Consider the following 11375-nt stretch of genomic DNA (forward strand, 5'->3'; position numbering starts at 1 on the left):
TCATCAGTAATGCTTAATTACTTAAATTGATGACCATCAAGAAACCTTAACGACAATTTGCATCTCGTGACTCCATAGAAAAGTCGTTTGGCACTTCGTCCAATAGGAGGATGTGATACAAACCTCTCTTTAGCCAATAGAAGAAGCTTATGCATGGTTTCTCTACGTGTGTCGTAGTGGAGGCTTCCGATTGGCTAAGAGCCATCATGCTTTCTCGTTCTTAGGGCTTCATTTGGTAAGAGGCCGTCATTTCCTCGGTGGAAGGACAACTGACAACACTTGGCAGTTGTGGTTCCTATAGTGGTGATTTTGCATTGTGGCAGGTAAGGTTGGAGTTTTTAAGTTCTCTTTGTATAATTAAATATGGGAAAGTGCTTTGTTAAGTGGCTTTTTGGAGTTTTAAGAACTGTTTCATAGGTTTTTGGTTGAGAATGAGTTGCACTGGTCCAGCATACCAGATAAATTTGTGAAATATGAGCCCTGCTCTATAATTGCTATTCACTCGAGTGAGTTCACTCTGCCATTACTTCAGTAACTCTGTAGGGAATAATTACATTTATTGGAAAATTGGAGTTTTAATTTTATGAGTCCGATGTATTTAAATTGAGTCAAAATTGTAAGATTTTTTAGGCAGCCCTATAATGTGTAATGTCACGCAATGAAAAAAGTGCAATTTGTAAAGTATCTTACTTGCTTGATGTTATTCTTAGGCTAATTCAGTGGGCAGTTGATTAGGTTCTTTTTTGACTAACCGACCCATAACCTAAGTTAAGCAAGTACGAGTTTAATTTGGTAGAAAATTGTATATTTTAGTGTTGGGTGAATTCCGATGGTTTCTTATACGATTTTTCAAAAGCAAATAAACTTGAGAGGTGTCCTTAGGTTCGCTATTTTAGACTAATGAATGATAGACTTAATGTCGTAAATTTGTTGAAATGTTTTAAGAATTTTCTCAAAAGCTGTGAGAAACAAATGGTAGGGGTTTTCAATGGATTTTAATATGCAAATCTGAATCAGGTGTGTTCAGATTGATGTAATGCGTAGGCTCGCTCTTGTTTAATCCCGAAACAAGGACAATTTAGTCTGACTTGGCACAAATTTTCTTCGAAATCTATTCCAGTATTATTCCCTGGATTGTTTTTCGAACTTTTACCGGTTTACAAAAGTAATTCGCCTATTTTGTGTATACATTCACCTAGCATGCGCGCTCTATAATTGGTTTTCTGTTAACTTCATTTTTGTATTTTGACCTCTTTCTTGTATTATGTTCTGGTTACTGAATTGAATTGAATATAGAATTTAGGCTAAAGACTATGTGGGGCCTGAGAGGTCATTCGGCACTGAAACTGAAATTAACAGTAAAAGGTTTGAAAGTTGTAAAAGTAGGAAAACCTCAGTCGCACTATGAATCAATTGTTAAGCGGCTGTGGAAGTAAGATGGAAGAGAGAATATGAAAAGTGATACAGTAAAAGGAACGAAAGGGGTTGCAGCTAGGGGCTGAAGGCACGCTGCAAAGAACCTAAGCAATGCTTTCAGTGCATTTTATGAAGCGCACTGACGGAATTACCCTCTTACAACGGTACTCTGGTTACTGTCGTGTCACGTGTTTCTACTGGAGAAATAGGTGTTTGCTTGTAAGTAATTCTTGCCGGAATTACTACTCTTTGAAAAGGAGTTTTGTTAAAATAACGCTGTTTATATAGCAAAGGGTCTTTAACATTTGTATAGCACCCAATTTTGCACCCAAGTTTTGAAGTTCCGTTTGGGCACTTGATTTTCAGAACCACTTTGTTCCACCTAAAACTTTGCAAGTTATATTGTGTTAATTGGTTTTATGTTATATAAGATCAATTTTTGATAGTTCCAAGTTATATTTTGTTAATTGGTTTTAACTTGTATTAAGATCAATTTTTAATAGTTCCTTGCTAATCAACTGATGGTATGATTGTATTAAGTTTATGCACTGAGATTCCATTTAGCATAATAACAAAAATGGTTACCTGGGGGTAAGGTGGCTTCGTTTAAGGTTCTACCATTTTTTGGGGGGTAAATCTAAAGGAGAGCTCCGTCTCTTGTTTGCAGAATATATATTTTTCTGATGTATTTATTGATTATGCTTAATCTGATCATTAATATTGGTGGCATCAAGCTATTACACCCTTGTTCCCCTCTAACAATCTTCGGGGATCCCAGTGGGAACCGGGGTTTTTGGGTGGGGGGGAGCAGGAGAAAAGTGATTTCCAGGGCACTACCTAACCAAACAAACCACCTAACCTAACCTAAGGCGCCGTACCCCTACCTAGGCCTAGCGGGGGGTGCTTCGCCCCCCCCTGCGACCCCCCCTTAAGGGCACTACCTTCCCTGCACACTACATGACAATTCCGAAAACTTTGAGCGGCCATTAGGCTAAATGAGAGAATACTCCAGCACATTTCACACGATAATCAAAATATACAGGGAATAGCTCACCTTACAGTGGAGGATAGAGTTCAGCAGCAGCTTTCACAAAGGCGTGAAACCTTCCTAAGGGGTCTTGAATGTGCAATTTAAAATATGCAACGGCTAAATATCCAACAAAAAAATTTTTACCAAAAGGCTTTTTTTTTTTTTTTTTTTTTTTTTTTTTTTTTTTTTTTTAAGACGGCACTTTTCCTTACAATTCGGGCAAATGTGTTCACTTGATTAAACCGTGATTTTGGGCAAAAGTTACGAGCCTTTCTATATGCCCATAGTAAGTTTGTGAAATCTCTATAATTCACGTAACAATTTTCACACACCGTTGGGAAACTTTCCTTGGGAAGAAAATCGGAGCTTGTAGACGGTCCTGCTAATTCACTCATGGCGCTAGTGCAAGTAACGCTTAATTGGAGAAAATAGATGTATTTGCCGAAAAATTTAACGACTTGGTAACATTGAACATTGTCATTGGCTGAAAACACTGCTTTCTTTTGTTTCAGATTAAATTGAAACGTGCTTATTTACGATTGGATATTGTCTATGATGATCGTCACTTTTTTGGGTGATTTCTTTTTTTCGTGTGGTTTCCCCATGACAATTTGAGACTGCGCAGCACACAAACAAACGAACAAGAGCTCATTAAAATGTGATACGACAGAGACAACAACATGGACTTTGTTTTTTTCTGTAGCTACAAATATTAAAGTTGTGTTTTCTAGACCGATAGGACTTACCGCCACTTTCAGTCTTCCTTAGAATATACGAAGTATCTTTCAAGGTATTAACACATTTATACTAAAAATCGGCCGGAGCACTTATTAAGATTTACCTTTTTTTCGCAGCCTCTCATTTCACTGCTGCTGTAGACTTCCTCGTTCAGTATTTTTTCTTAATAAGAATGCTTCTTTTTTGGTGGCTACTACGCACTTAAATGCTAAGTTTCCAGTAGTATTAAAGTGCAGTTTTTTAAAACTGCTAAGAAGGTAGACTGCATTTTCGTTGCTGGTCCAGTACAGAATGCAAAGATACTTCCCTGTTAACTAAAAACCAGGAATTAACTTAAGGTAAAAGTTTGGGGAAAAAATTTTACTTTAGTGGATCAAGTGAAGTATGAAATGTTATAAATAGTGGGATTATTAGTGTAATTGAGTTTAGTGCTGACACTTTGGGAAACGTGGGACTTCAGTGATAATTTTTGGAAGATTTCATAGTTGTCAGCTATTAGTTATTGAGTTTGAGTGAAGTCTTTCAGCTCAATATTGCAAGCTTAGAATTTTTATGTAGCAGTATCTACACTACATGTATTATAAGTATCCAGTTGTACTTCCAGCAAATTTTCCAGAATAAAATCTTTGGTTTGAAAACATCGTAGTAATTATCTGGGTAAACGAAGCTGCAGACTTATAAAAATGACTAGTCGTTTAGTCATAAATGATCTAGCTGTAAAACTTAAAGTCGGGCAGTTATTTCCATTAGAAAAGGTTATAAACTTCAAACTGTGGCAGATGCACATGGGGTATGCAATAAAAGTTCAATGGGTAATAATTTGACAGGACTATTGGTTTCAGTTGTAATGCTTCTTTAAAAGCAGGATAAAACTTTGACGCATTTAACTTGTGTGGAATTTCGATGCATTTGCCAAGCTGGCCTTTGGAAATGGGTATATGTATCGCAACTTTAAGCAGCTTTAGAGCTCAAATGCTTTCTTACCAAGAAACTGACGTAAGAGAAAAAAATATTGGTTGAAAACCTCTTACATGTGTGAATTAACAATTTATTAAAATTTCTATTGTAAGATACAACAGAAGTAACAACAATAACAGGGCCATTACTCATAAAGTAAAAGGCGTAAAAGGCACTATCTCGACACAGTTATAGTCTTAGGGAAAAATATTTTTTCTCAGTTTCACACTTTTTTTGAAATTTTAATTTCTAAATTTGAACCACCATAGTATTAAGTGATCGTATATTTAGCTTATTTATTGGCATTGGTAAGTTAACTCTGGTATATTCTAAAACAAATAAGTTTTGCTACATCAGTAGGTTTAATCAGGAGGTTACAATTTTCATTTTCTGTATCAGGTGGTTTAAAATTGTCATTTTATGTCATATCAGAAGATTTAAATTTTCTCATTTGTTATATCAGAGGGTTTAAATTTTTTCATGGTTTATATCAGGTTTAAATTTTCTCATGATTTATATTAGGCTTAAAATTTTCTCGTTTTATATCAAAGGGTTTAAATTTTCTTTTGTTTAGTTACGTCAGAAGGTTTAAAATTTTCTCATTTTTTAGGAGTCCGAGCTTAGTTTTCCATTTAGGCTACGAAGTACTCATTAGTCAAGATGATCAGGAAAAGAATTCTAAAGGTACGTCATTCATAATACTTTTAGCAAATGATTAAATCGCCACATAAATTTCTTAGACTGCCGTTTTTTGAAGCAATTTTAACTCCCATTTTGTGAATAATTCTGTAAGCAACGTTTTTTTCCTAAAAAGCTTTGATCTATATATCAAAAGCAGTCTGTATAACAGTCGTTATAATGGTAAATCTAAATAATAACTGCGTCGGTTATTTCTTTGGAAGTTAATATTCTATAATGTTCGCGTTGCTTATTAAGAATTTACTTATTTTTGGGCAGTCGACTGTAATTAACCCCCAGGGGCTAGTACTAAACACGGCGAAATACATTGGACGCCCCAATCCCTTAAGTGGATGTCGTATTCGCGGTTACGTTCCTTGCAGTCCGCGGGGAGTTACTCTTTAGAATTACCGTTATAATTACCTTTTGGGTATTGAATGTTACGGCCTGAAAAGTGTTATATAAACACAACAAATGGTACTTAAGGTTTTAGTGATTAGGTTGACTGGTGTTGGCAAGATATGAAAATAGTTAGGTTTTGAATTAGCAAGCAATCTTAACGTGTATGAAAATGTAAATCTTTTTTAGCAAGAGCCCAATTAATCTTATTAGCCTGCTTTATCTTTGAAGGCCCTCCTTTAGAAAAGTTACGCTTGTGTGTATCTTTGGAGGCCCTCTACCAGACTTCATTTGCTCTTGTGTGAGTCCCCCTTTTTGTCAATCAGTCTTCTGGATTGATGGATGGATTATGGAATTGGGCATAGCCCAAGCGCTGGGACCTATAAGATCATTCAGCGCTGAAATGAAAGTATGGCTAGATGGAAAAATGAGAAATGAAATGAAAAAGATAAACTGATGACAATCCTGCACTTGAACAGGACTGTACATCGACAAAGGCCATTTTACTCTCCCTCCAGCATTCCGAATCACAGTCTTCTGGACTTACGCTGTATGTATCATAACACTTTTCATAACGTAAGTTTTTCAGTTTATTTCTTAAATGTTATTGGAAAGTGGTCAGCATAACTTAGTTTTATTTTTTACTGAAAGTATTACAAAAATTTCAGAAGTCAGTTTCTCAATTGCTTATTACTCAACACTTAAGATCAGTGTAGTTCAGTCAAGACATTCTTGGGAATTCCTTATGAAATTGCCCCTTTATTCGTTATTTACTAGCTAGAAGAGCAGTGATTAAGGAATAACTGGCCTAGAGTCAACAGCCATGCTATTTAAGGTAATGTAGAACGAAAGTTAATCACGTGATACTAGTTTTCTTTCAGAAAGTTTAATTATGACTTTGGTCCAGCATTTAGAATCCAGTAGCTTCATTTTCTCTCAACTTCAAAACTCATCGACGCAATGGATTGTACATCACAGTGGAAGCCTGCCATTGAATGTAATTCTGTGCAATGTAAGTTTTAGCTAAGCAAATGTACCATGCCATAGCCACATTCAATTTATTTGACAGGCAGATCGAATAAAGTAAATCAGATTTTGAAATGTTTCATTTGTCATTGGTTTCTAGTACTTCAATAACTAATTCATGATTTGAGATTTAGTAGCCTATGCAATCAATGGAAAGGGGACAGTGTGATAGCCTTGAACTTTGATCTGTCCAATTAGTGAGTGATGAAAATGATCAGTCAAGGACATAGAATGACTTTTAAAACCGTGATTGCTCTTCCCTTTAAAGGCCTGTCCACACGATCGGGCCTGATCGGCGGACTTCCCCTCTAACGGGCACACTTGACAGGCAAACCGTCAAATTGCCTGATGGGTCTTGTAGCAAAATCACCATGGTGGTGCCCGATGGCTTGAGCTTCAACCCTGGCAGACGTACGTTAACCATATACATTTCTTTTACTGAGCCATTCTTTGCACCATATTCTCTTCTTTTTCATCACACACAAAGCAATTATCATGCTACACTATCTTTTTTTGCGGTAGGCACCATGTTTATCGTACCGCACTGAACACACTACTGGCATCGTCGGGCACGCCCACCTCTCCATCGCCTCACCTGTGTGGACAACATTCACGTGTAAGCCCGCCAGAATTTGCCCGTCAACCCCGGAGCACGCCGATCATGCCCGCTCGTGTGGACAGGCCTTAAGTCTTTAAAGTGGCCTTGCACAGGCTCTTACCCAGATAGGCATTCCTTAAGGTTGGAAAGGTATGGATGAAGTGAAAGGTTTGATGTGGATGAAAAAGTTGCAATTTAACTACCAGGGTTAAAATGTTAACATTTCTGCATCATGGATTTTAGCGGGCTAAGCTTTAATAAATGTTCGTTATTCTAACTTTTGTTAGGTTGTCCACTTGTTAAAAAGTGGGATGTACTATTTGCTTTTAATTTGGAGCTCGGCTCAAAATCTCAGCACCTTGTAGAGGTGACATTAGAAAGAGCAGTGCTTTTGTCTTTTTAAGAGAACCTAAGAAAAGTAATTCCATTGATGGCTGGCATATTCATTCTCATGGGTTGGCCCGTTTCACCTAAGGACACATTTTGTATGTTCCTATTCTACAAGACAAACGTGGACTGTTGTATTTTTTATCACTGATTTGTTCTTTGTGACTGTTCCTTGAAATTTTTATTGTATTTGGTTTTCCCAGAATTAAGTGTGAATCAGAAAGCACTTGCCTTCAAGCTTTGGTAATAGGAAATTGGTTTATCTTTTATTTTCTTAAAAATGTAGCCCTAAGGTTTTGTCATGTCAAGAAGTATTCAGTGTAGTGTCCTTTATCCCGAAACCTGACCAAAATGAAAGCTGAACTAAAAATTGCTTGATGTTTAAAATTGACATTGTAGATTTTTGTTGTAACTCTTGGAGAAGCATGAGTTATGAAAAAAATAAGTTGCCATCAAACCCAAGTTATACTTAAGTTTATTAACTTGTTTGTTGCTATCAGTACTACTATGAATATTTTTTAGGTTCTTAATATCAAAACCTATATTTGTTAAATGTATTATACGTAGTACTTGCATTGTTGAAGTCTTAACCATATTATGAGTAGTTGCTGCTTCCTAGACGACGATTTTCCGATTACAATGTGTAGTCTGTATACATTGTTTTAGGAAGGTATTTAATTGTAAGTTTTGGACTTAATTTTTTAAAAGTATATTACCCCAAGAATAATATTCAATGTGCTTTATAAATGGCTAGTCTTTGATCTTGTACGATGAACTTTAAGGTTCCTGTATAGTACAGTCCAGAGAACTCATACTTGATACTGTGAATAAGATACCACAATACAAAACGATGAGGTTAGCTTTTTCGTAGCTATGCCTTCAAATTTGGTAACCTTAAGACGCTACACATTGTATAATTTATCATTATGAAGTAGCAAAGAAACAACGCAGGTATCTAGAAACCTGAAGTAAGTTACTGCAGATTGTTTGAGATATGCAATATTTGAAAGATTTCAAGTTGGATGAGATAACCTTGGGATATATTCTATAATGAAAGTAAGTTATAAGACGAAGTTGGTTTCTGCTATAATTTTTTATTTTATTTCAGATGAAAGTGGGCAACAATTTCTGTCTGATGTGAACTTTAGAAAAGGTGATGTTTATTCATGGGATCTATGAAACAGTGTTGGGTTTCAAGTAGTGGACGACGTACTAGACTATAAGATTCTATTTTTAAAGATGGTTTTCTTCAATGGATTGCGTAGGTGGGTTTTTTCGTGCCAGAGTTTTTTTGGTAATGAATGTTAAATGTTACAATCCTTGAATGGGGGTAAAATAACCAATTTTCCATTGTTTACCTTTATAAAATAAGTTACAAGGCATTCAAAGCCTTGAAATGTGATATAAGTTACAATGAAGTTCGATAATATAATCAGTGTATTTTGGGCAAAATAACCAATTTTCCATGAAATTACAACGTTCGAAGCCTTGAACTATCTGATATCATCTTTTATAACAGATTTTAAAACTAAAGCAGGATCGTAAGGTGTTTACTTAATTCAATCTGTACTCAGAAACTTTCAGATTTAAATTTAAAAATTCCCTCTTATGATATAGACAATCGTTCCCAACCGCTAATTAATTCATCTCTGGTTCCGTAATCTTGACTCAATATTTTTTTAGTACAATAATGGCTGTTTGCCTGTAAGTGTTGAACGGTTACACATTGTTATATTACCGGTTACCTGGTTGAAGTTGGTCGAATTTACTGTTCATAATTCTTTTACGCTAACTGGTATTTTCATGCAAGCAACATTATTGCTTTTGTATCGAAACGCAGTTGCAATTCCTGTTTTCATTAAGCAGAGGCGAGCTTATTTTATTCTATTTTTTCAGAAAACACCAAACTTTCCAGCGGCATATAGATATGAACGTCCGACACTTGACCACACCGGTATTTTGAAATTCTCTTCTCTCTCGCAACGGTGTAAGATGGCCAGTGACAACTCAAAGCAAATTAGCCACTGCAATGGCCTCTAAATGCTGGCAGAGTTCCAGGCAATATTGTCAAGTTAGAGAGTAAGATGGTCTCTACACTATCCCACAGTAGCTAGCTACAGAGCTTCAAGCAAGCTGTACAAAGCTTGATGCGTTCTACACAGCGACAGAACTCCAAGCAAGCTGTGAAGTTCGATCGTAACAAAAGGTAGACTAGCGTACGCACTCCCACAATAGTTCAAAAGAGCGCCGACCAAGAAAGACACTCCCAAAAGATAGTCGCTAGCGAGTTCCAATGAAACTATCTTAAAAGTTCAAGATAGCTTCTACTCTCTCACAATACTTAGCCAGCTACAATGCTCCAAGCAAGTTGTTAAGTTCTAACGAGTTTAAATGTCTTTCTACATATTCCCACAATACAACCAGCGACTGAGCATCCATAAGCTGTCAAAATAACAGCAAATCGCGCACTGTTCTTCTGGTTAATCAAGTCACGCACCACTTACGAAACTAAAGGAGGTACTCTCCACAAGAGAGATAAAAGGTACAAACCCACCAGAGAAGAAGGAACAGTAAGAAAAGGGTATTAACCCACCAGAGAATAGTAGTGGCGAAATTATCCGTTTTCTAATTTACCTTTCTAATTAAAAATATTTATTGAAATCAATAAATAAGTTAGAATAATGAAACATTTTTAGGTAAATAAAATATAGGAAAATATAAAAAACACTATCCTGGGAAATTTTTACAATTTATGGTTTTACTCCATTTGCTAGAAAACTCGTAGGAAATTAACATCTTTGTACTCTATACATACTTGGAGAGTATTTTGATGCACGCAGCATATTATTACAGGAAGTATATAGCTAACATATGGGCACAATAATGAATTTACTATTAATTTCCAAAAGATAAAGGGCACTTTTCGATTGTTTGCACAAAGGGAGGTTCCTCTTCAGCCAACTCTAGAGTTAATTGAAGAGATCATCCTCCTTTCTGCAAACAATCGATAAGCTCCCTTTATCTTTTGGAAATAAGTCTCTCAAATTTATTATTGTGGTCATATATAAATTTTTATATACTTACTATCACAATATATAAATATGCAGCATCATAGATGGAATTAAGCGTCTCAGTGGAGTGATCGGTATGTGGTCTTGGCCTTCCACCTTGGTTTCCGCGAGTTCGATTATCGAGCATTCCATTGAGGTGAGAAATGTGCATTAATTTTCTGGTGACAAAAGTTCACCCTCGACGTGGTTCGGAAGTCGCGTAAAGCCGTTGGTCCCGTTGCTGAAAAACCACTGGCTCCATGCAACGTAAAAATACCATACAAAACAAACAGATGGAATTAAATAGGCATAAATGGAGTTGAAAATTTTTGTTGGGCAACAATTGCTTCAGAGTGGAGTTTTTCTAATTAGTCACTCAATCGACCTGGAACTTCTCAGTTTTTCTGTCTCTTCTGGCGATTTTCCTTTTCTGGACTTACTATTCTCATTGTACCTGAAAATACATATCTATTTACTTATCAGTCACATCTAAAAAACTAGACTTATTTATTAGGCATCATTACACCAAGAATGGTAATTCTGGAATGGCCACAAATAATGTATATCAGGATCATCTTCACAAAGTCAACGAAAAGACAAATTGAAAAGGGCAGCAGCAAATGTAAAATCTTTGTTCTTTATAATTGGCCAGTGAGATATTCATCAAAATAGTGTAAAAACAAAACTAAAATATACCACTAAGCAATTTTAAGATTAAATTAACTAGCATGCATTAATCAATTTAATTTTCCTTGCATAAAAATGTTTTCTTTGTATAAAAACTGTCGCTGAATCAAAATTATTAAAGTATACAACTATGTATAAAAACTGTCGAAGCAAAATTATTAAAATATAAAACTAATACCACCAAAAGGAACATCTGGTGGTATAGAAATTAGCATTGATATATAACCAGGTCATCAAACCTTTTCTCAGAAGTGGGAGCAAGCTTGTACAGTTCTCCATAAAATGCAAAATCAATGAAATTTCAACCTTACACATTCTTTGAAGTTTGAGAGCTTCAACGGTTTTAAAGTGTCACTTTCCTGCCTAATCCTATTTAGCCAACTGTATCCAAACTTAAACCACTTTAATC

The 11375-nt window shown here is 35.8% G+C and overlaps 1 long non-coding RNA gene across 1 annotated transcript; it reads left to right on the forward strand.

The window, feature by feature from the left end:
* The first annotated feature begins 260 nt into the window (after window positions 1-260).
* LOC135224935 (uncharacterized) lies at window positions 261-10993 on the forward strand. Its single transcript, XR_010316828.1, has 3 exons — window positions 261-323; window positions 8338-8494; window positions 9126-10993. It is a non-coding gene; the product is annotated as an uncharacterized LOC135224935 (long non-coding RNA).
* Window positions 10994-11375: the final 382 nt, after the last annotated feature.

Source organism: Macrobrachium nipponense, chromosome 12 (assembly GCF_015104395.2).
Source record: "Macrobrachium nipponense isolate FS-2020 chromosome 12, ASM1510439v2, whole genome shotgun sequence".
In the NCBI taxonomy this organism is placed as follows: Eukaryota; Metazoa; Arthropoda; class Malacostraca; order Decapoda; family Palaemonidae; genus Macrobrachium; species Macrobrachium nipponense.